Genomic DNA, 23,172 nt, shown 5'->3' with positions numbered 1-23,172 from the left:
TTTGTGAATTTAACTATCAAATTATCAGTTGCAAATTTTAAAATATTTGTTATTAAGTTTTTTATCATTTATAATGACAATAGTTACCTATTTTTATGATTTCTTATTTTAATTCATTTTATCCAATGTAATTTCATCCATTCCTGCCTTTTTAAGCTTATTTTTACATGATAGCATAGATTTAGGGCTGAGATGGGTATCAAATGTTTTATATTTTAGATGAACATTAATTGAAATCTACATATGTGTATGTATGTATATGTATATGTATGTATCTATTTGCATTAAATATGTCTCCTGTAACATATGATGAGCTTCATTTCTTCATTTGTTCTGTAAGTTTTTTTCCTTTTAAAGGGTGGAATTCAGACTATTCAAAATTACTGTTATAAATTTTAAGTTTAATTCATCTTAGGACATTGTCTTCTTACCGCTTTTGATGTTTTCTGGAGAAATTAAAATGAATTTTGATCTTTATGTCTATCATTGGTCTATCATAAATACCTATGTTGTTAAAACTAATTAATGAACCAAATTAAATTTGTCTTTTAAACTATTCACTCTTTGATTCTCTGAAGTTTGATCCTTTTGTTATAAATAGCAAATTTGCTATTTATTTTATATCATCACATTTATAAATTTGCTATTTGTTTTATATCAAAATCACTAGCTTTTTTCTCTTCTTTTTCGGTCATTACTTCTTATCAATTTTAAGGATCTTTCTATTAAGAAATAAAGCTTATTTCTGTCTTCTCTTTCGTCCTAATATAAATTTTAAACTCAAATGCTGCTTCCGTTATTTCTATGACAAACACATCATTATAATTAAAAATCTTAATTATAACTAGTAACAGGATTTTGTGGAGTTTTCTTGTCCATTCTGGGTATTATTTTTTTGTTAGAAATGTATTCAGTCAGTCTGGAATTCCTTCTTTGTTACCTGTTGGGACCTTCTGTTGCAGATTTTTGTTGATAAATTCTTTGAAGTGTTGTTGGACCTTGAAACGTTATATTTTGCTTTCAAAGAATATGGTCATTTTTGTATCATATACAGTTTTGAAACGTATTCCTATACTTTTAAGGCTTTGATATATTTTTGTGCAGATTTGTAACCCTTCCTTAAAAAAAAGTTTAATAGTGTTTTAAATGACACTGTAATAGGTCATTTATTTTCTTCTTTCTCAATGTTTAATATAATTTTTCTTGGCCTTTATAGTTCTGAAATCAATCAACCAAGTACCTTGGATACTTGTCATTAGGATTTATCCAATATTTGGTCCTGAGAATTCTCTCAGTTTATTTCGTATTGCCTGTCCTTTCCCACATTTGAAACCTTTATCTAATTAGGACCTCATATATGGTGTCTATTTCCCCCACTTTTTAGTATTTTCTAGAATTCCAGTTATCTTAAAGTTCCAACTTCTTACTCTGTTTTCCAAATTTGTTACTTCATCTCGCATACCCATTAATTTGTTTTTGTTTTTTTTTCAGTACTGGGGCATTCTTTAATTCTATATTCATTATCTATTGGTCTTTGTGCCATTTCATTTATTCTCCTATTTCCTGCTTTAATCAATGTTTTATACCCTATCTTACTTTGCACTTTCATTAATTTTTCATTATCTCATAGGATCTCAAAGTTGGAAAGAATCTTAGAAGCCACCTAATCCACATCATACCTGAGCAAGACTCCCTCTCTGTAATTTACCTAGTAAGTGCCCTCCAAACCTTTGCTTGAAGACCTACAATGAAAGGTAGCTTTTGGACATCAATCCATTAATCAGCTGACAAGTACTTATTATGTACACACTATGTGCCAGGCACTGTGCTGGATGAGGTCAAAGTACAAAGCACGACACAATTCCTATCACGAGTGGCACCTTGGACAGGAATAGAGACATTTGGAAGAAGGGAATGTTTGGGAATAAAAATAATTAGCTCAATTTTGACATTTAAGATATCTCTAGGACATCCAATTTGAAAAGTTCAATAGGCAATTAATGATTCAGGACTGAAGCTCAGGAGAGAGCCTGGACCTGAATATATAGATAACACTAATTCATATGTTAGGGTTTTCCCCCAACCCTTCTTTCTGATAGTCTTCCTTTAATTCTTTTAATATTTTTATAATTTAATTCATTTTGTCCTTTGAAATGTCTTATTGTATTTCACCATATAATTGTTTTGACAAATTTTTTTGGTGAAAAAGTAGGATGTAACCATTATGTGAAGCTTACAATTGTGCTGTATTACTTAAAAAACATTTACTACGAAACTGTCTTTGGTGCAAGATTAGGATGCAAAGAATTCTCATGAATATATGTTAAAATTGAGTACTGACAATACACCTGTGCTGAGAATTCTAAGCTTGAAGCTCACAACGCATGAGAGATAAATGCTATCCATATGTCACTGGAGAATACATTGTTGCTCTGTTTACCTGCAGCATGGTGAACAGAATTATATCATGTGACGATTATGTGACGAAACATTATAAACCAATTTTTGGACTGAAAAAAAAAAGTGTGCGACAATTATGTAGTGAAATACGATACTTTGCTTCCAGTGATGTTTCAACTTGCATTGCTGAAATAGTTTTATCTTTGTATATATTATATATGTGTGTGTACATATATATACGTATATTTATATACATACACATAAATGTGTGTGTATATATATATGTATGATATAGAATTTATTTATTATATTGCACTTCTTTTAAAACATTACTCATTATGTTTATTCAGTAGTGACATGGGCAAAAGTCATGGACCTGGCAAAGTTGACCGGAGTGGAAGCCATGGCTGCATGGGGATGGGGGGAGGTGGGGGAAGAGGTCCTGGAGGAGGGGAGGGCTGAGGGTAGCAGCTGTGGCTTTTTTCACCCTACAGACAGGGTTTGGGAATTGCAGCTGTAGGGGATTCAGGAATTAGTGCGGGATTAGGGGTGAGAACAATGGCCTCCTCATTGAAGGTGATGCTGGGGGCGGAAGGGTGGAGGGAGGTTGGAGATGGGGAAGCCTGGTCTAGAGACCTAAGCTATGGACTTGGGGCAGCAGGAGGCCTGAGATATAGAAATAGGTAGTTTGCCTGGTGGCTACTACGAGCTTGAGCCATGGGTATGGAGGTCAGAGCCGTAGAAGTAGGTCACCTCAGCTCAGCAGAGGCTGCCATATGTATTTGTGGAGATAGACCATTAACCTGTTAGCTACAGATGGAAACAGTTAGTTTGCTTCTCAGCTGCTAAAGGGGAAAATTATCGGAATGAGGGTCTCAGGCTGAGAGAAACTGGCCAACATCTGTTGGAGGCTAGGGCTGGGTAAGAGGAAGTAGGCAGTCCAACTATTGTGGTTTAGGCCTGTAATGCTCAGGTTAGTGGGAGGTAAGAGAGTGACCTTTCAGTGATAGAAGTAGTAATAACTGCCCCACAGTAGACCCAACTGGATAGTTCCACTTGGGCAATGGTTGGTCCTTCCTTCCTTCCTTCCTTCCTTCCTTCCTTCCTTCCTTCCTTCCTTCCTTCTTTCCTTCCTTCCTTCCTCCTGTCCTTCTATCCATGTGGACAGCTGTGTCCACATGGGGAATCATATCCTTACAGGTGGGTGCTCTGCCCAAAGGAATGTAAATTTTGATTGCTGAAACCTGGCAAGATATCTTAGAGTTTGGGGACTAGATTTTTTTTTCTCTTCCTTATTTATTCTATCATTAAAAAAAAAAACTGGGACAATTAGCTCTTTTGTCCCATGTAGTTTCATTTATGATTTCTTGAAATCGAGCTCTGAAAAACTAATCTTTGAAAAAGCCTATTGGGATTCAAATGGAGCTAGGTACTTGACCATGCCTTAAGCCCAAATCACTCTGGCTTTCACTGGTTGGCCAATAACAGGTCCCAGACCAAGCCTCACCTGGTCATTGTTTGGATTTTGATGGCTCAGAGCAATTCTGTTCTATCCAGAAACCCTGAGGGTCTTCCCCTCCCAGTTTTTTTTCTTTTGAGTAGGCAAACTAGACCATCTTTTGTCTAATTTTTTTACCTAACCTTAATCACAGAATGGGTGTTGCCTTAGACAAACTGAGACCTCAGAAAGACCTTAGCTGAAAAAGGCCAAGGTTTCCCATCTCCAGTCATCCTGACCTATGTCTTGCCACTAGACTCAGATGACCCTGGGGGACAGTGAGGCTGGTGACTTTGCACAGCTTTGCCTCACTTAAATCCAACTCACTCACATGGCATCATCCTCCTGATATCACAGTCCTCTTTGAGAATGAAGGACAAACAATAACAACCTTCCTTCCCTCCCTCCCTTCCTCCTTCCTTCCTAACAATTAGAACTGCCCAACAATGGGATGGTTTTGAGGTAATGGATTATGTGTCACTTTAGGATAAATGACACCAATAAAATAGAATATTAGAACTGACAAGGACTTTAATCCATGCCCTCATTTTGCAGAAGAATAACTGAGGTCTAGAGAAGGGAGACAACTTGCCCAAGGTCATGCTATCCCTGGTGTCTTCCTTCTTTCTCTCCTGTACTGTTGCCAGCTTCATTCATCTCCATGAGCATTACCCTGAGGACACAGTTTGTTTTCCCTAGTTACTCAAACTCAGGTTAGTGGAATTGATGAGGATGGGAGCTAGACCCCAAAAAGGAAAAACCCTAGACTTTCCCACCCACCAACTGGCCTTTCATTGTGGACTTCCCTATGGCCCCAGACCATTTCCCACCCTTAATCTATCTAGGCTCCATTCTCCCTGGCCATGTGGTCCAGGGACCTGGAATTCCATTACCTCATAAGACTACTTGTTCACTCCTAGATCCCTCCCATAACCTTAATGTACATAAGGTCCATCTTGTCTCTATAAAGGTGCTCAGATTTCTAAAATCTAGCCACTGCTTAAATTCTTATAATCTAGCCACTGCTCAGATTCTTATACTCTAGCCAGTAACTCACTAATGTCCAGACTCCTTAAGAGTCTGCCCAATATGACGGGTGTTCTAATAAACCTTGTCTTTGGCTGAAAGAAGGCTTGGGCTGAATTCTTTTCAGCAGGACTGGTGTGTTGTGATATTGGGGTCCCAGGACCCCTAAAACCTCATCAGAATGACAATGTGGAATGACAACTAACAGGTTAGTTAGAAATGACAACGAAGAGGAAAATACCCTAGTATTACATATCAAAAAATGCCAATGACTCCCTAACACCAAATTCACTGAGGTCACAGTGGGCAGAGTGTTCATGGGACCATGGGGTCATCAATATAGAGCTGGAAGGGATTTTAGATGTCACCAAATCCAACTCCTCCATTGCTTTTTTTTTTTTGTTATTCACCCCTTTCAGTTGTGTCTCATTCTTCCTGACCCCATTTGGGGTTTTCTTGGCAAAGATACTGGAGGGGTTTGCCATTTCCTTCTCCAGCTCATTTTACAGATGAGGAAAATGAGGCAAACAGGGTTAAGTGACTTGCCCAGGGTCATACAACTACTAAGTGTCTGAGGCCAGATTTGAACTCCAGAAGAGGAGTCTTCATGACTCCAGGCCCAACACTCTATGCGCTATGGCGCCACCTAGCTGCTCCCTCAGTTTACATCTGAGGATAATGAGACAGGAGGTTAAATGATTTGCCCAAGGTCACAGAGGTTGTAAGTAGCAGAGGTGTTATTTAAATACAGGACATTTCTGTCCAAGTAGAACAATCTTTCCATTATATCTCACTTACTTTTAGGACTGATCATTTCATTGACTCATATGTTAGTGCTGAGAGTTTATTTTTCAGTTAGACATTCATAATCTATACTCCAAATAATAGGGCACTAATGATGGACTCCTAAAAGGCCCTGGACTTTCCCACATGGCCCAGGTCACTGGTGTTCTCCTGGGCACCCAGCCCTTTCCAGTTAATAATCTTTTCAACTGCCCTTTCATTGTGGCCCTCATTGTCTTCACCTGGCACCCCCCCCCGGCCATTCCTTAATCCCATCTAGACACCTTCTGGTTACCTCTGTCACCTCAAGCTATTGACCACACTATAAAAAAAAGTCAGTCTCATCTACTGAATTGCTCAGATTCCTTAAGAGTTTGGCCCCCTTGTCAATACAAGCTTTACAAATAGCCCAGGTTCTTGAAAAGCCCACTCACTTCTACTGACACAACAATAAAATTTGTCTCTGACTGAAAGAAGTCTTGAGTTGAATTCTTCTGAGGCAGACCTGGGCCATTTGCCCATGAATTTTGGGCTTCCCAGCACCCATAGACTGCAACACAAATATCTCCTTACTAAAGGGTTGAGCTGATCTCTTATGACTTTCACTTCTTACATGATAGCTGAAATATAAATGGTGAAACATTACTAATGCATCGTGCATTTTATCATGAAAGCTTCCTGAGGGCAGGAACTAGCTCACATCTGTATTTGTATGCTCAGCACCTAACACTGTGCCTTGCTCACAGTAGGTTAGTGTGTGTGGAATAAACAATGCCCTCTGGCATGACCATGTTACTGTGCTTGAGGTCACAGAACACTTTCAATAGATCAGAGCTAGAAAGGACCTCAGAAGTCAAACTCTTCTCATTTTACAGATAAGGAAACTGAGATCCCCAAAGGTTAAATGATTTTCCCAAGTTCCCCCAGATAATAAATGGCAAAGCTGGGATTTGAACCTAGTGGCAGCTAGTTGGTGAAGTGGATAGATGCTGGGCCTGGAGTTAGGAAGACTCGTTTTCATGAATTCAAATCTGGCCTGAGGTACTTACTAGTGACCCTGGGCAAGTCACTTAATCCTGTTTCCCTCAGTTTCCTCATCTGCAAAATGAGCTGGAGAAGGAAATGGCAAACCACTTCAGTATCTTTACCAAGAAAACCCCAAACAGGGTCATGGAGAGTTGGATGTGACTGAACAATAACATTTGAATACACGTTCACTATCCTTTCATAGGAATGTCCATCAAAGAGCTATAGCTGGAAAGGACCTCAAGAAGCATCTAATCCAATTCCCCTATTTTACAGAGGAAGAAACTGAGGCAAGTTATGAACTTGTCCAAGTCACAAAGATAATAAGCATTCGGGACAGGCCCTCTGATTCCAGAACCATGCTCTTTCCACTGACCCACATTAGACATGGTTTCTCCTCCACACTGAATTCACCTTCGAAATTACCCAGAATGCTTACGTTGCTTTTCAAGCCAGGGATGGTTGGGCCACCTCTAAGAAAGTTCCTCCCCATCGCTCAACCAAAGAAAAGCCTGTTTTCCTAGCGAACCTTCTTTAAAAGGCCTGGAGCAGAGGGAAGGCAGGCGTCTAGTGCTCGTGATCTCACAGACTGACCAAATGCTGGAGTGAAAGGGGAGAATGGCCTAACTCCTCCAGCACTTGGAAGACTTAACAGGCAGACCCCCAAGTGCATTAGATAAAGGGGTCAAAAAACAAGTCTCCCCTCTCTTCCAATGAGTTATTTTTGTGCTCGGGTGAGCGGAAGGGCTGTTTTAGGAGGCTGTTGAGAGGGAAAAAAAGAAACCCACCAGGCTTTTGTCCAGAGAAATGGCAGGCCCTTTCCATCTTTTTGTTAAAAAAAAAAAAAGAGAAGAAAGAAAAAGAAAAAAAGACAGCCTTTCCGGGGCCTTCACTAGAGATGTGGGTTTTAAGGGTGACCTGAGGTCATACAGAGCTAATCAAGCGAAAACAATAAGAAAATTAGCCTGAGCATCAGCAAGTATCTGAGGACTTTATCAAAAAGCATTAGAAATGGTCAAATTCACTGGGAGCAAGCAGCAGAGGTCCAAGTCTGCAAGGTGGCATTGTGTGGCAGGATTAAATTATTTATTCATTGTTAATTTATTTATTTATGTATGTGCAAATGACCTTGCTGATGCAGGTGCTGAGGGGCTCCTGAAAGGGTCTACTTTTTTTAGAGCCAAGCCTAGAAAGAATATTGGTCCATTTAACTCATTCTTCTCCTTAAGACGATCAGTCACTGACTTTTATCTAGGAGGGAGAGAAGGAAAAAAAACCGTTTGCGTGTGTGTATGTGTATATATACTGGGATTGATGCAGAGTTTGAGCAGGAAGCATGAAGGTCAAAAGCATTTTAGTTTTATTCAGGATGCTGAGTTGAGGAGCTGTGGGCAGTTTAATGTCCCCCAAATTAGCAAATGAATATTTATATCAATACATGAAAAAATCTCTTGGTTTAAACAGATTTTTAAAAAAAAAACCCTCTGGGGAGAACCCACAGCCTTTCTCTTTCCCATCAAAAAAGAAAGAAAGAAAGAAAGAAAGAAAGAAAGAAAGAAAGAAAGAAAGAAAGAAAGAAAGAAAGAAAGAAGAAAGAAAGAAAGAAAACAAAAGCTAACATAAAAAAACACCCTTCAGGATTTAATAAGTTTTACTAAAACATCCCAAAGTTACAGAAAACAGGCATTGTCTAATGGATGTTTAATGTTGCACATATTGGAAATATTCTCTTTGTGATCAATGGAAGACATAGGAGCCTTGTTTATCAACCTTTCTCTGTCTCACCCATTTTACTATTCCTCTCGTGGTACTACCCCAATTGGAAAAAATCAGGAGCTGTCATTACCCCTTATACAAGGGATCTGAAGCTTTAAATAAACCATTTCCCAGTAAATAGGGCCAGATATGTTGTATGGGGTAAAGCTTAGGGTGAAATCAATAGCGATCTTATTTTCTGCAGGGTTAGACAAGTGATAATAAAGGGCGAAAACCCATCCTGTGTTTCTGCTGACCTGGCCCAGCCAAGCACAGTGGGGACCCTGTGTAGGACATGACCCTTGGGGAGAAAAGGAATTCAAGAACTCAGCATGGGGCTTGGAGGCAAGAAGTCATACGTATTTGAAGCTAAGAGTATCACATCCAGGCAGGCTCTGGGAGGAGGAAGGCACAGTGGTTTTCATGTCGATTAAACTCCAGAGAAGAGACAGGACATTTAAAGATGCTTAGTGGAAACATTCTACTAAAGTGATCAGACTCTGTTTTACAGAGCGGATCAAATGCTGTGTCAACAGCACATAAATCATGGAACACAAACTCTTATGGAAGTGAATGTGGCGAACTCAAAAATAAATAAATGAATTAAGTTTTAAAACCCTAACACATATATTAGGTGGTGAAAGGTGGGGAAGGTTGTATCTATACTAATATATAACTAATTGTCTTAGGAGCTGGGTTTGAAACTCAGCTGAGATTGAGAGTGACAGCTTTTCCAAATGAGGTGAGAAGAATCAGCTTCCTTCATTAGTTCAGTTGTCCTTGCTTTCTAAAATCTAACACAAAAATACCTTATTTCTGAAAACTAACATACATCTGAAAATAAGGGGGGAAATGGAGAGGGGAGAAATCACTGAATTTCAAGGACTTTCTTGTTCATTATTTAGTATTCAGAATTCAGCCCTGAATTCATTCTCCCATGGTCGCACAATTAGTAAGTGGCAGAGTTGACATTCAAACCCAGGTCCTGAAGTTCTAGGTGGGGCAGTGGATAAGGTGTGAAGTCAGAAAGACCAGACTTACTAGCTGTGTGAGCCTAAGCAAGTCACTTCACTCCTGTGGTCTTGATTTTCCTCATCAATAAAATAAGTATAATAATAGCCCCTATCTCTTGGAATTGTTGTGAGGATCAAATGAGATAAAAATTGTTAAGTGTTTAGCATGGTGTCTGACATGTGGTGAGGGCTACCTGTATGTTAGCTGCTATCATTATTATTGTTACTATTAAGATTTTGAAATAAATGATATCATGAATTTAAAACTGCTTCTTCTTAGAAGCTGTGGAAGTTAAGCTTCTCATGCAAAGTAGCTCTCTGGTTTGATGAACAGTCTTCTAGCTGAAATTTCCCCCAAAGTGATTGGCGTATATTGCCAGGCCCCTTTTCTTATTAGAACCTGTTGAAGTGGCAGTCAGTATAATCTACCAAGACACACTCCTGCCACAGCAGAAATGTCCTCAGTTAATAAAACTCTTGAAATATGTGTAAAAATAAATGCCATCTACATCCAGAGAAAGAACTATGGAGTCTGAATCCAAATCGAAGAATACTACTTTCTCTTTCTTTTGTTTTCTTTTGGTTTTTCCCTTTTGTTCTGATTCCTCTTTCACAACATGGCTAATGTGGAAATATGTTTAATGTGAATATACATGTATAGCCTATATCAGATTATATGCTGTCTTGGGGAGGGGGGGAGGGGAGGAAGGGAGAAAAATTTGGGACTCAAAATCTCGTAAAAGTGAATGCTGAAAACTAAAAATAAATAAATAATTTTAAAAGAAACGTATAAAAAAGTATGCAAATTTTAGAAAGAGAGGGCTCTTGATAACAATTCAATAGCTCATTTTTATATGTTCAAAGTATATTTGTTTCTAATGAATTACATTAGATCTCTGTAATCTAAGGCTAATATGAATTAAAATTTTTAAATTATCCTACCTATTTCTATGTCTCTGTTTAACTATTATACAGTATCCTATGAGAAAGCAATATATTTTCCCACAATTTAAGACTCCATTGAATTAAATTTATCTTCCCTATTATTTCATCTTTTCAAGATTTTATTGTAATAATGACAGTGGAGTCCCTATATTTGGATTCTTGGATGTACTTGAAGTAGAAATGACATTGAAGAGAACAAAGGTGGGAAGAACAAATGGACTAGACCATATGTGCATAGGTAACCCAATTTCGAGGACATGAGGGATGAATCTCAAAGTTACCGTATTTCACCACGTAATTGTCACAGATTTCATGCCAAATTTTTGCAAAAAAGCTGGGTACGACCATTATGTGAAGCTTTTTTTATAAAAATTGTGTTGTTATTGCTTAAAAATCATTTATTGCTAAACTGTCTTTGGTGCAAGATTAGGATGCATGGAATACTGGTGAACATACATTAAAATTGGGAAGGCATAAGTCTTACCATATCATGTGACTTACTCATGGCAGCTTTCACCTGCCTGTTGCTTCTGTGCCTACAGCTCTTCACTGGATTGAGTGACAGTAGCATCACTACTGCAGCACTCTGTACAAACCATGCAAGTTGGCTTTCAGAAATACCTTTCAAGCTGCATGATGAACAGAATTATATTACGCGATGATTACACGATAAAAGGTTATAAACTAATTTTTGGACTGGGAAAAACAGAGTGTGACAATTATGCAGTGGCACTCATTATGTGGTGAAATACAGTATCTGAAGTAGGAAAATACCAGAGGAATGGGGAAAAAAATCACAACCATCATCTTCATCATCATCATCATCATCATCATCATCATCACATCATCATTTGAGACTGGGTCTCTCTGTCTTGCCCAGGTTGGAAGTGTGGTAACCACTCATAGAACTGACCCTACTGCTGATTGGCACAGAAATTTTGACATCCTATATTTCCAACCTGGGACCATCTACTCCTCTTTATGCAATCTGGGCCCCCCCCCACCTCTGGGGCTCACCATAATAGTGCGGTAGTTAGTTGGACACTAATAAGCCCTAGCTCTATTGTGCTTCAGAAGTTCTGAGCTCGAGATCCACCAGCCTCAACCTCCTCAGTAGCAGGGATTTATTAGGCGTGGACATCCCCACCCTGGGCAGCTAGGTGGTTCAATGGACTGAGCACTGGCCCTGGAGTCAGGAGGCCTTAAGTTCATTTTTTTTTTCATTTTTGTAAAATCTTTTAAAAATTATTTAATTAATATTTTATTTTCCCCCAATTACTTGTAAACATAATTTTCAGCATTTGTTTTTAAAAATTTTGAGTTCCAAATTCCTTCTTCCCTCTCTTCCCCTGCCACCTCATTGAGAAGGCAGGCAATTTGACATGTGTAGTCATGCAAAACATATTTTCATGTTAGGAGGACCTAAGTTCAAATCTGGCCTCAGACACGCACTAGCTGTGCAACTTGGGCAAGTCACTTAATCCCTTTTGCCTTAGTTTCCTCATCTGTAAAATGAGCTGGAGAAGGAACCATTCCAGTATCATTTTCAAGAAAATCCCAAAATGGGAGGGGGGAGCCAAGATGGTGGAAAAAAGGGAGTGACTCACCTGAGCTCTACCCAAAACCCCTCTGAACTCCTTTAAATAATACCATAAAACAATTCCTAGAGCAGCAGAAACTGCAAAAGGATTGGGTGAAATAATTTTCCAGCCAAAGACAACTAACTTAGAAGGTCAACAGGAAAGGTCTATTGCACCTGGGTTGCACAGGTCACACCAGCATAGCCCCTGCAAACCAGAAGCAGACCTTGGGAGCCACTGAATCAGCAGTAGCTGGTTTTTTTCTGTAGCTCTCAGCTCACAGACAGTAATGGGGTCAAACAATTGGTCAGAAGAAGATTACAAGGGTCTTTTTGCTAGAACTGAGGCAGGACTCTGTTGCTTTGCCCATACTTGGATCTAGGTTGCAGTACTGGGTGGCAGTCCTAGGGTGAGGAGGACCACTAGCATACCAGAGCTTGTGGCCACAGTGGAGCAGAGACCCTCATCACAGTACCAGTCCCGAAAACAGTGCTTGTGGCCGCTCAGAGACCAGAGCACAGGCCAAGAAAGGAGTAAACACCTCTCCTTAAATCATACCGCCTTGGAAGAACTCAAAACTTACAGGTCTCTGTACAGTATCTCTGAAAACAGCTGCATAAAACTCCTAAAGATTGGGGACAGTACACCCTCCTCCTTGGAAGCAGAGCTCTACTTTAACAAAGAGTTAAGTCAAGAAATAGGCTGGGGAAATGAATAAACACCAGGAAAAAAATTCTGACCACAGAAAGTTACTATGGTGACAAAGAAGATCAAAACACACACTCAGAAGAAGATAACAAAGTCAAAGCTCCTACATTCAAAGCCTCCAAGAAGGATATGAATTGGTCTCAGGGCATGGAAGAGCTCAGAGGAAATTTTGGAAATCGGGTAGGAAGGATGGAGGAGGGATTAGGAGGAGAAATGGGAGTGATGCAAGAAGATCATGAAGAATGAGTCAACAGCTTAGTAAAGGAGACACAAGAAAGTGCTGAGGAAAATAGCACCTTACGGAGTGGAATGGACCAAATGGTAAAGGAGGTACAAAGAGCCAACAGAGAAAGGAATGTCTTGAAGAGTGGGGTTGGCCAAATGGAATTTGGCACAGGAATTCACTGAAGAGAACTCCTTGAAGGGTACAATTGGCCAGGTGGAAAGGGCATTCTGAGAGCTCACTGAAGAGAATAATTCCTTAAAAATTGGAGTTGAGCAAGTGGAGGCTAGTGCCTTTATGGGAAATCGGGAAGCAGTGGAACAGGACCAAAAGAATGAAAAAATAGAGGACAATGTGAAATATCTCATTGGAGGGGCAACTGACCTGGAGAATAGATCCAGGGGAGTTCATTTGAAAATTATTGGACTACCTGAAAGCCATGATCAAGGAAAGAGCTAAGACATCATCTTTCAAGAGACTATCAAGGAAAGCTGCCCTGATATTCTAGAACCAGAAGGTAAAATAGAAATTGAAAGAATCTACCAATCACCTCCTGAAGGAGATCCCAAGATAAAAACTTCCAGGAATATATTATGGCTGAATTCCAGAGCTCCCAGGTCAAGGAGAAAATATTGCAAGCAACCAGAGAGAGACAATTCAGGTATTGTAGAGCCACAGTCAGGATGGCACAAGATTTGGCAGCTTCTACATTAAAGGATCGGAAGGCTTGGAATGTGATGTTCCAAAGGGCAAGGAAGCTAGGATTACAACCAAGAGTCACCTACCCAGCAAAACTGAGTATGAGCCTTCAGAAGAAGAAATGGATATTCAATGAAATAGAGGACTTTCAAGCATTCTTGATGAAAAGAGCAGAGCTGAATAGAAAATTTGACCTTTGATTACAAGACTCAAGAGAAGCATAAAGAGGTAAACAGGAAAGAAAATGTGAAGGACTTAATGAGGTTGGACTGTTTGCATTCCTATATGGGAGAATAATACTTGTAATTCCTAAGTTGGTTTTTTTTTATTATTATTATAGCAGTTAAAGAGAGTATATATAGACACAAAGCACAGGTGTGAGTTGAATATGAAGGGATGTTATCTAAAAAAATAAAATTAAGGGGTGAGAAAGAGGAATGTACTGGGAAAAGGGGAGAGGTAGAATAGGGTAGGTTACCTCACATGAAAGAGGCAAAAAAAAGCTTTTGCAGTGGAGGGAAAGAGGCGGGGAGGTAAGAGGGAGTGAGTGAACCTTACTATTATCAGGGTTGGCTTGGGAGGGAATGGCATGAATGCTCAGTTGGGTACGGGAATCTATCTTGCCCTATAGGAAAGTGGAAGGGGAAAGGGGTAAGAGAAGGAGAAAGTGATAGAGAAGAGGGCAGATTTGGGGAGGCAGTGGTCAGAGGCAGAGCTCTTTTGAGGAAGGACAGGAGGAAAGGAGAGAGAGAGTAGAATAGACAGGGTGGGAGGAGGAAATAGAAATAGGACTTGAAACTAAATCTTCCTGACTCTAAGGTGGACCCTCTAACCAATACGGTGCCCTATCCATACAGACCACATTTTTATTTTGTAATCAGACTCAGAGAAGGAACAAAGTATAGTACAGTCCTAGGCTTGATGTGAAAACAGTTTTAGCATCCTAGGGACTGAATACTCTAGTAAAATCCTGGTGGTGACCAGGAAACACGTGTTAAGCTAGTGATGAAGGATAGTAACTGACTGCTGCACAAGCTAAGCCCTTGCAGTATTAACCATAGTCATATGAGCTGACAAGATCTTCTGAGCACTTCTGGCATTAGCCATCACACCCTAACAACAGAGCCATTACTAAAATGGGGCCTCAAGGGCACTCGTCGGGGAAATAGTTTGGAGGGTTCTGACAGCACCATCCCGTGCAAAGCTTCTTCCCCCACACAACACTGGAAGAGGTTAATACAGGTAATCTTATCAAAGATGGCATTTAAAGGCCACACGCTGCACTGGGCAATGCTTCCAATGCATGAAAAAGTATCCTAGTATATTACACAGAGTGGAACAGCTGGGGATTTGGGATCTGAATCACATCAAGTGTCAGTTTTTTTTTTTAATAAAAAAAGTTTTTCATATCTTTTGTTTTTATATGGTCTCCATTTCCCAATATATCTCTTCTCTGTCTCCTACCCAGAGAGTCATCCCTTAACAAGAGTTCCTAATTGAGGGGGGTTTTTTTGGTTTTGGTTTTTTTTTAGGCAATTGGGGGTAAGTGACTTGCCCAGGGTCACACAGCTAGTAAGTGTCAAGTGTTTGGTCTGAGGCCATATTTGAAGTCAGGTCCTCCTGAGTTCAGGGCCGGTGCTCTATCCACTCCGCCACCTAGCTGCCCCTTTAATTGAGGGCTTTAAAAAATATCTTGATAACTGTATTTTAGCATAGTTGGATTCTTTGTAATCCTATGTATTTTATTTTAAGTCGATTCTTTAAATTTTAATTAATTATTTATTTGTTTTGTTATTTATTTTCAATTAAATTACTTTAAAACATCACTCTGAGAAGGGGTCCAGAAAACGTTATTCTGAGGAGTCTCAGATTCCAAGAAAGTTCTGTGTTAGGTTGTGTTCAACCTCACACAAAAAAGATCAAGATCACCTGCCTTGTAATAATAATAATAAATATTTTGAGAGGGGCAAGGGGAACTGATTCAGCAAAATTGACCAATACATCAACTAAGTCCAACAGTATATGTAGTGTTCCATACTTACAGTCCCCCATCTCTGTGAAGAAGGGAGGAAGGTTAATTCTCATTTGAGGTTATATCATTATAGTTACCTAGTTGGCTTTTAATTTTGTCATTATTGTTATTGTTTCCATTTATACTGCCCCTGGTCACTGCGCTCTAGTCATTTGGGGCCCTAATCTTATCACCTGTAGAGGTGGATGCAATTTCTCTTACTTATGACAAAGAATTGCTATAATAATCCGTAAGAATGAATTTTAAACATGCTACAAAATCAAGAATGCTGTAGACAATGTAATGCTATACTTAGTAATGCTCGCTGGATTTATTCACTGCGCCTACTTCATACTGAAATACTTGGACTAGTCATGGTTTCATCCATGAAGCTATAGTACCCCCCCTTACAATGCAAATCACAACTCCTCCCTTCCTTGGTTAATGGTATAATGCATGGCATAATGAACAGCCACAACCTGATGCTCAACCCTATGGTGATGAAATTTCCCAAATGTTAAATAGGCTGGTTCTCCGGTGACACGGACCACTACTTAACCTGTACTTGAAGCTACTCCAGGATGGCAGTTGGGGTGGGGCTGCAGGGAATAAGGAAGGTGAGGAATAGAAATTTGGTGGCAGAATCATTAGGCAATGCAGGTATGCAGGTTTCCAAATAGGTAGAAAAACTGAGATCCAATGAAAACTCCATGCTGGTATCAGAAAGGATGAAGCCAGCTCAGTGGGAGGGATTATAGAAAGCACCTAAGAGAATCACCTAAAATGATCTAAGACAGAGAGAAAAGTCAAAGGAGAATCCTCCAAAGCTGACCAAGGCCCAAGAACCTGAGTAAAGGTGAAATAAATGTGCCAGGCCATGGGAGAAGGCATGTGAAAAGGTACTATCTTCTTTCCTCTGAGTCATCCCTTCAGTGTGGAGGTGGATGGAGTCTCTGAGACACCCTATCTCAAAAATCCTGGTTACTGAAGTCTAGGGCCTGTGCTCTGAAAAAACCGTCACACTTAGCAACCTCCTGTCTGGGCACCACTGCATAGGCTACCTCCCATGCCTAGAAATGCATGGGGGGAATGGCCAGATCACGTCAATGTCTCACTTCCTTCTTGGTACCCAGGTACAGATATCACATGCCAATTCTAAAAGGACTCACCCAGAGGTGGATATACCAAATCATACACCTGGTCAGTTGTGTATCTCCTTCCCACCCTCGCTCAGCTAAGGACTTTGCTGAGAAAATAAAGGATATTCAGCATGAGTACTCTCTTCTTCCCTTTTCTTCGTCTCAAAACTCCTTGGCATAATTCCTCAATCTTTCTTCCTTTTCCCCAGACTCTACCAATGTGGCCACCCTTGTCTCTGCTAAGGCCAACCTTACCTGTATTCTTGATCCCATCCTCTTCCATCTTCTACAGTAGATTACAACCTCAATCATTCTCTCCCTCTCTTTCTCCCTTTCCTTTTCCCTTCCTCTCCTCCTCTCTATGCCTTTGTCTTTCTGCCTTCTGTCTCTCATCTCTCTGTTTCTCTCTAACTTAGTCTTTCTCACCCTGTTTCTGTCTCTGCCTCTCTCTGTTTTTCTGTCTCTCTGTCTTTGCCTCTCTCTCTCTGTCTCTTTGTCTGTTTGTCTGTCTTGTCTCTGTCTTTCTGTCTCTCTCTCTCTCTCTCTTTTTGTCTCTCTGTCCTCTGTCTCTCATCTCTCTTGCTCTCTCTAACTCTGTCTTTCTCACCCTGTCTCTGTCTCTCTGTTTGTCTATTTCTGTCTCTCTGCTTCTCTGCCTTTGGGTCTCTGACTCCACGCCCGGCACTCTATACGCTGGGCCACCTATCCAAAGTGGTCCTTAGGCATAGAACTAGCCACATCATTTCCCTACTCAATAAATACCAGTAACTTGCTGTTGCCTATAGAATTAAATATAAATTTCTCTGTTTAGCATTTGAAGGCCTTCACAACCTGGTCACGGCCTCTTTCCAGTGTCATTGCACACTTAAACTCTGCAGTCCAACTAACCTGGTCTTCCCTCTTCATCTCACATATAATATACAATGTCCCATCTCTGTGCCTTTCCACTGGCCTTCTCCATGCCTGAAATATATTCTCTCCTCCTCTCTGCCTTGTAGCACTCCTCTCTTCAACATCCAGCTATACCACCTCCTTCTACAGGAAGTGTTTCCTGATTCCCTCAACTATTAGAGCCTTTCCTTCCAAACTACTTAAATACTTAACTTCATATTTATTCCCTTTATATTTATTCCATATATACTTATACGTATATGTCCTTTTCTCTCTTATTAAACTGTGATATCTTTGACACTAAACATCATTTCATTCATTTTATTTGCATCATCAGTGCCTGGCACATAATAAGTGCTTAATTAAATGTTTATTGATTGACTAATCAACAAATATAAACATTTCACTATACAAAGATGAACAAGAAAGAAGGCTTTATAGGAATCTATACTATAGACTCCTGTTACAAAGGTTTTTTTTAATTATATATTAAGTTTAACAAGATAGTAATACATTTTTAAAAATTCAGTTTTATTGTATTTTTTCAGCTCTAGATTCTCTCCCTCCCATCTATCCCTTCTTCTCCCCAAGAAAGCACGAAAAACAAAACTTGCAGTGGCCAGCAACATATTTTTATATAAGTTTATTCCCTTGTTTTTATATGAGTGATCTGGCTGAGAAATCAGAGTTTCTTCCTTGAAACAGAATGTCTTGGTTTTGCTAAGAGACATGGCCAAGTGAATGAGCAACCTTAGAGAACTTCCTGGCACTAGAAGGTACTTGTAGACCCCCATGCTAAGCACCTCCATGTGGGTCCCACTGAGAAGAATATGTCCCAGACTCAATCCCTTCACAGTTGCTTTCTATCTGACCTACCAGTTTCCTAGTTCTTTTTCTCTATGGTACTGGCCAGTTCTGCTGTTTGGAATCCAGTGGTGAGCATGGCTCTTGCCAGAAGCTTTCTTGTTATTAGTTGTGACAAGTTCACGCTGCTGACAAAGGGAATTTCTTATCTAAGCAACTTAGGGTAACGTTTGCCCACATTACCAACCTATCCAGAGGACGGAGATACCTCAGTTGGAGTCCAGGTAACGTTTCCTTATCCAGAGATTATTCTGGAAGAGCTGAGAGACACCTACAGCTGTGTCAAAATGAATCCACTGACTAGACACCAAAAATTGAGATGACCTCTAGCTCTTAATCCACTCTGCCATCTAGTTGCCCAATGTTATATACTATACCAACCTGGTATTATACCATCTGTTACTAAAAGCTAAGTCTGTTTTACTAATTGATATTAATGATAATCATGGGAATTGGGTAGTATTCTTGTTGGGGTTCTTCAGAGAAAAATGTTCCAGGTCCCTCAGGCTAAGGGAGATGGACCTGAGCTCTGGGGACCCAACCTGCCAATGCATATAGTGTTGACAGAGTGAGCCTAGAATCTATACAAGCTGCACAACCAAGGAACTTTCTGAAGAACTTTTGAAACACAACATGTCTATTAAGATGAGAACTGCTTCTATTTAGGGTGCAATGGAATAGAAACTCAAAGCTTGTAAAAGGTGAGGGGAAAAAGTGGTACAGAGGTATTAGTATGACAATCAGGGAGGAAAGGCAGAGTTGATCTGTTGGGCCAGGAAGGTAACAATCATTGCCCAAAAGCCTCATGGGGGCACTAGTTTCTCTCCACTGAGAGACTGCCTTTGGACAGCATAGATAATCAAGGAGAGCCTGGGCCTCTGAGCTTGGGATTTCTTGAGAGGTCAAAGCTCTGTATGTGGAAGTGAATGTCGAAAACTAAAAATAAATAAATTAAAAGCTTTCCTTACTCCAGACAAACAAACAAACAAACAAACAACTTTGGGTGAATAAGTTATGTTGTCTCTTGTAAATAACTAAATGAACTCTAAAGGACATATGAGGAAAGATGCTAACTGCATCTAGAGAAAGAATGATAAATAGAAGTATGGATAGTGTGTGTGTGTGTGTGTGTGTGTGTGTGTGTATGTAATGGTAGCCATTTGGGAGACAGAAGCAAAAAAATACATGATAATTTTGATGTATATTTGAAAGGAATAGAAAGTTGTGCATAGCAGATTTGCAGCTTTGTGTACAATTGCCTTTTTATTGTATTATGTTATAAAAATGTTTGCTTTATTCCATAAATTTAAAATAAAATTTAAAAAAGGGAAAAAAAAGCTCTGTATATGGGAAAAGACAAAAGAGACAGAGGAGATCTCTTCAGGACAGAATTGCTCTGGGGAAATCTTTTCAGGAGAATCTGTTAAAGTTTCAAAAGACAGACATGTATATAATTAAAGGTGAGAAAATTAATTGATAAACATTTATTAAGCCCTTACTATGTGCTAGGCACTGTGCTAAGTGATGGAGACACAAAAAGAGGTAAAGATAGTCTCTGCCCTCAAGGAGCTTACAATCTAATGTGATAATTAAATGACCAGTTAATAAAGATGAAATTAACTGGGATTGTTTAACCTGGGAAAAGAGATGATTTATCAACCATAATAATGGCTCACAATTCCCTAGCATTTTAAGAGTTATAAAATACTTTCCTTACAACAAAGATCTAAGGTTGATTTTATGTGTACTATTATCTCCTTTCCAGTGTGGAAAATGAGTTTCGTATCAGTGAAATGACTTTTCCAAAGTCACACTGCTAGTGGTAACACCAGTCAAGGTAGTAATGTGAAAAAAAAAAAAGTACTTACTGGCTTTGGAGTCAGAGGACCTGCATTCATAACTCTGAGTCTTTGAACAATTCCATTAATCTCCCTGGACTGGATTAGATAGGCCTCTGAGGTCCCTTCTAGCTGTATGTCTATGAGTCTACAAACAATCTAAGTATTAGGCAGGACAATACAGGACAGGGATTTTTCTCTTTATGTTCCTGGCCCATCGAATGGTGCCTTATACTTACTAGATATCTGTTAAATGGAATTAAATTCATTGGAATTATATAATGCAGAGCAAAATTACCAACTTTTCTTCCTGTTTACTACAGACAGAAGAAGATAAAAAGCGGGCCTGTAAGACTTAGGTGAACTAAAAGGATTGGTTTATTTGTTTTTTTCTAGCAATTATTAACCCTGCAAATGGTTAAAGAGTAGAATTGCATATGCTTCTCTGAATGTTTATGTCATATATTTAAATAAGGTGTGAAACTCAAGACTCTTGTTGGGTTTTTTTTCATAGTGTAGGTAAAAGAGTACTGGACCTAAAGTCAAGAAAGTTATTGTTCAGTTGTTTTTCTTTTCTTTTCTTTTTTTTTTTTTGGGGGGGGCTAGGCAATGGGGTTAAGTGACTTGCCCAAGGTCACACAGCTAGTTATGTCTTATGTGTCTGAGGCCGGATTTGAACTCAGATCCTCCTGCATTCAGGGCCAGTGCTGTACCCACTGCGCCACCTAGCTGCCCCTGTTCAGTTGTTTTTCATTCGTGTTCAACCCTTCATGACCTCATTTGGGGTTTTCTTGGCAAAGATACTGGACAGGTTTGCCATTTCCTTCTCCAGCTCATTTTACAGATAAGGAAACTGAGGCAAACAAGGTTAAGTGACTTGCCCAGGGTCACACAGCTAGTAAGTGTCTGAGACTTGATTTGAACTCATGGAGATGAGTCTTCCTGACTCCAGGCCTGGCTCTCTATGCACTATGGCACCAGCTAGCTGCCCACTTCAGGATCACACTAATTCAATTACCTCTCAGCATCCTGGACGTTTACCCACTTTCCTCTTGTTCATAAAATAATGCAAATATATTGACTAAGTTCTCTCTATGTTAATTTATGTCTATCCTCTTTCTTATACAGTGCGTGTTACTTCAGTGCCATGTGTAGATAGATTCTGAATAAATGAATTTTGTTTAAGTAACAGTGATGATTCAAATGAATTTGGCAAGAGAGGCTGCAAGGAAAGGTAGGTAGAGAGAGCTAGGCTCAGAGTGGAGTCAGGAAGACCCAAATTCAAATCCTACCTCTGACACATACTGGCTGTGTGACCCTGGCTGAGACACTTAACCTCTCAGTGCCCCAGGCAGCTTTAGAAGGCAGGAAGTTGCAGAACAGTTGCTGATCTATTTTAATCGGTGGACTTTCCTTACCAAGAGTTCTTCCAAGCAATGATGTCTAACTCAAATAGAAATGGGGGTCACTAGCCTACAAATAAGGATCTCTGTAGGGGCATATTGACTTAGAAAGTCACATATTGATATTATCTATATTCTATTGTATTCTTATTTATTTATTTTACTAATTGTTTCTCAATTACGTTTTAATTTGGTTCTGGTCCGGCTGGGCCTCATGTTTGACCCCTTTGTCTCACACCAAAAAAAACTTTACTTATGATATTACCATTCCTATAATTTTGGAGTTAGTAGTACAGGATAGGTGAGTATTTATGTCAATGTCCTTAATTAATAATTGTTCTAACATGCTAATTTATTTCACTGAGGAAAGAAATGTGTTGTAACCATTCTGTGGAAATTGAATTTCTTAGCTTCCATTCCCAATTCAGCTACCACATTTCATGACTGTGGGAAAGTCCCTTGAAGACTTTGTTTAGCCTGTTTTCCAATTAGTCTTCTTCAGTGAATGAGAAAGAAAAAGAAAAAAGCTTAGACATCAATATGAAAGCAACAGATGAGTGTACCATATTGTCTTAAGATTTGCTAAAATGCCAGAAATATCTTCTGGAATAAACTATCATATGTAAATGCTTTTGATGAACTTTTATCACATGAAACCCGTGATGCCTGCAATGGCCAATGTCAAAAGGGACTTGGCACGGAATTATCCTAAGACTTTTAATAGACCTACTTTGAAACTGATCCCACTAGACTGGGTCTGAAACCTTGCCAGAGGGCTTGCAGGGACAGACTCCAAGGTCATTCTGCTAAGAGTGCCAAGTGTGACACTGGGGGAAACCAAGGACTCCAAAGTTGTCCTGCGGAACTCCAGTCTCCTACTTTCACGCATTTGGCCTCGACTGGCCCTTGTTCTTTCCTAACCTGCACCAGTCCCTCCAAAGAGAACTCTGGAGATGCTTACAAGGGCACTTAAGGGGGAAGGGGTGGGGGTGGCCCTGCTGGCTGCCTCAGGTGTTGGGAGGCCAACAGAGACACTGTGAATAGGATCAAATTTACTCTGACATTCTGAGGACCAATGGCCCTGTCATAGGAAACATTTGAGATTCCTGGAAACAGCTCAGGGTTCTTGTTCTCTGAAAGCCATTTAATCAGTCAGCAACAAATGATTGAGCATGCATAATAGTAGCTGCATAATAAGTAACTAGGACAGGAAAAAAAAAGGTCCACTGTGACCTACACCAAGTAAAATGGTATTTTCTATTAGGTAAAATGACTTGTGACATTTACAGCATCCCATCTTTATGGATACCATCAACTTCTTTCTCCACTGAGGTCATATTGCCTTTTTTTAATAATTGAATTCATTTTTC

The sequence above is a fragment of the Phascolarctos cinereus genome, unplaced genomic scaffold, assembly GCF_003287225.1.
Source record: "Phascolarctos cinereus isolate Bilbo 61053 unplaced genomic scaffold, phaCin_HiC Scaffold_9;HRSCAF=440, whole genome shotgun sequence".
In the NCBI taxonomy this organism is placed as follows: domain Eukaryota; kingdom Metazoa; phylum Chordata; class Mammalia; order Diprotodontia; family Phascolarctidae; genus Phascolarctos; species Phascolarctos cinereus.
The sequence above is the reverse complement of the archived record's forward strand: the minus strand, read 5'-3'. Positions refer to the sequence as shown.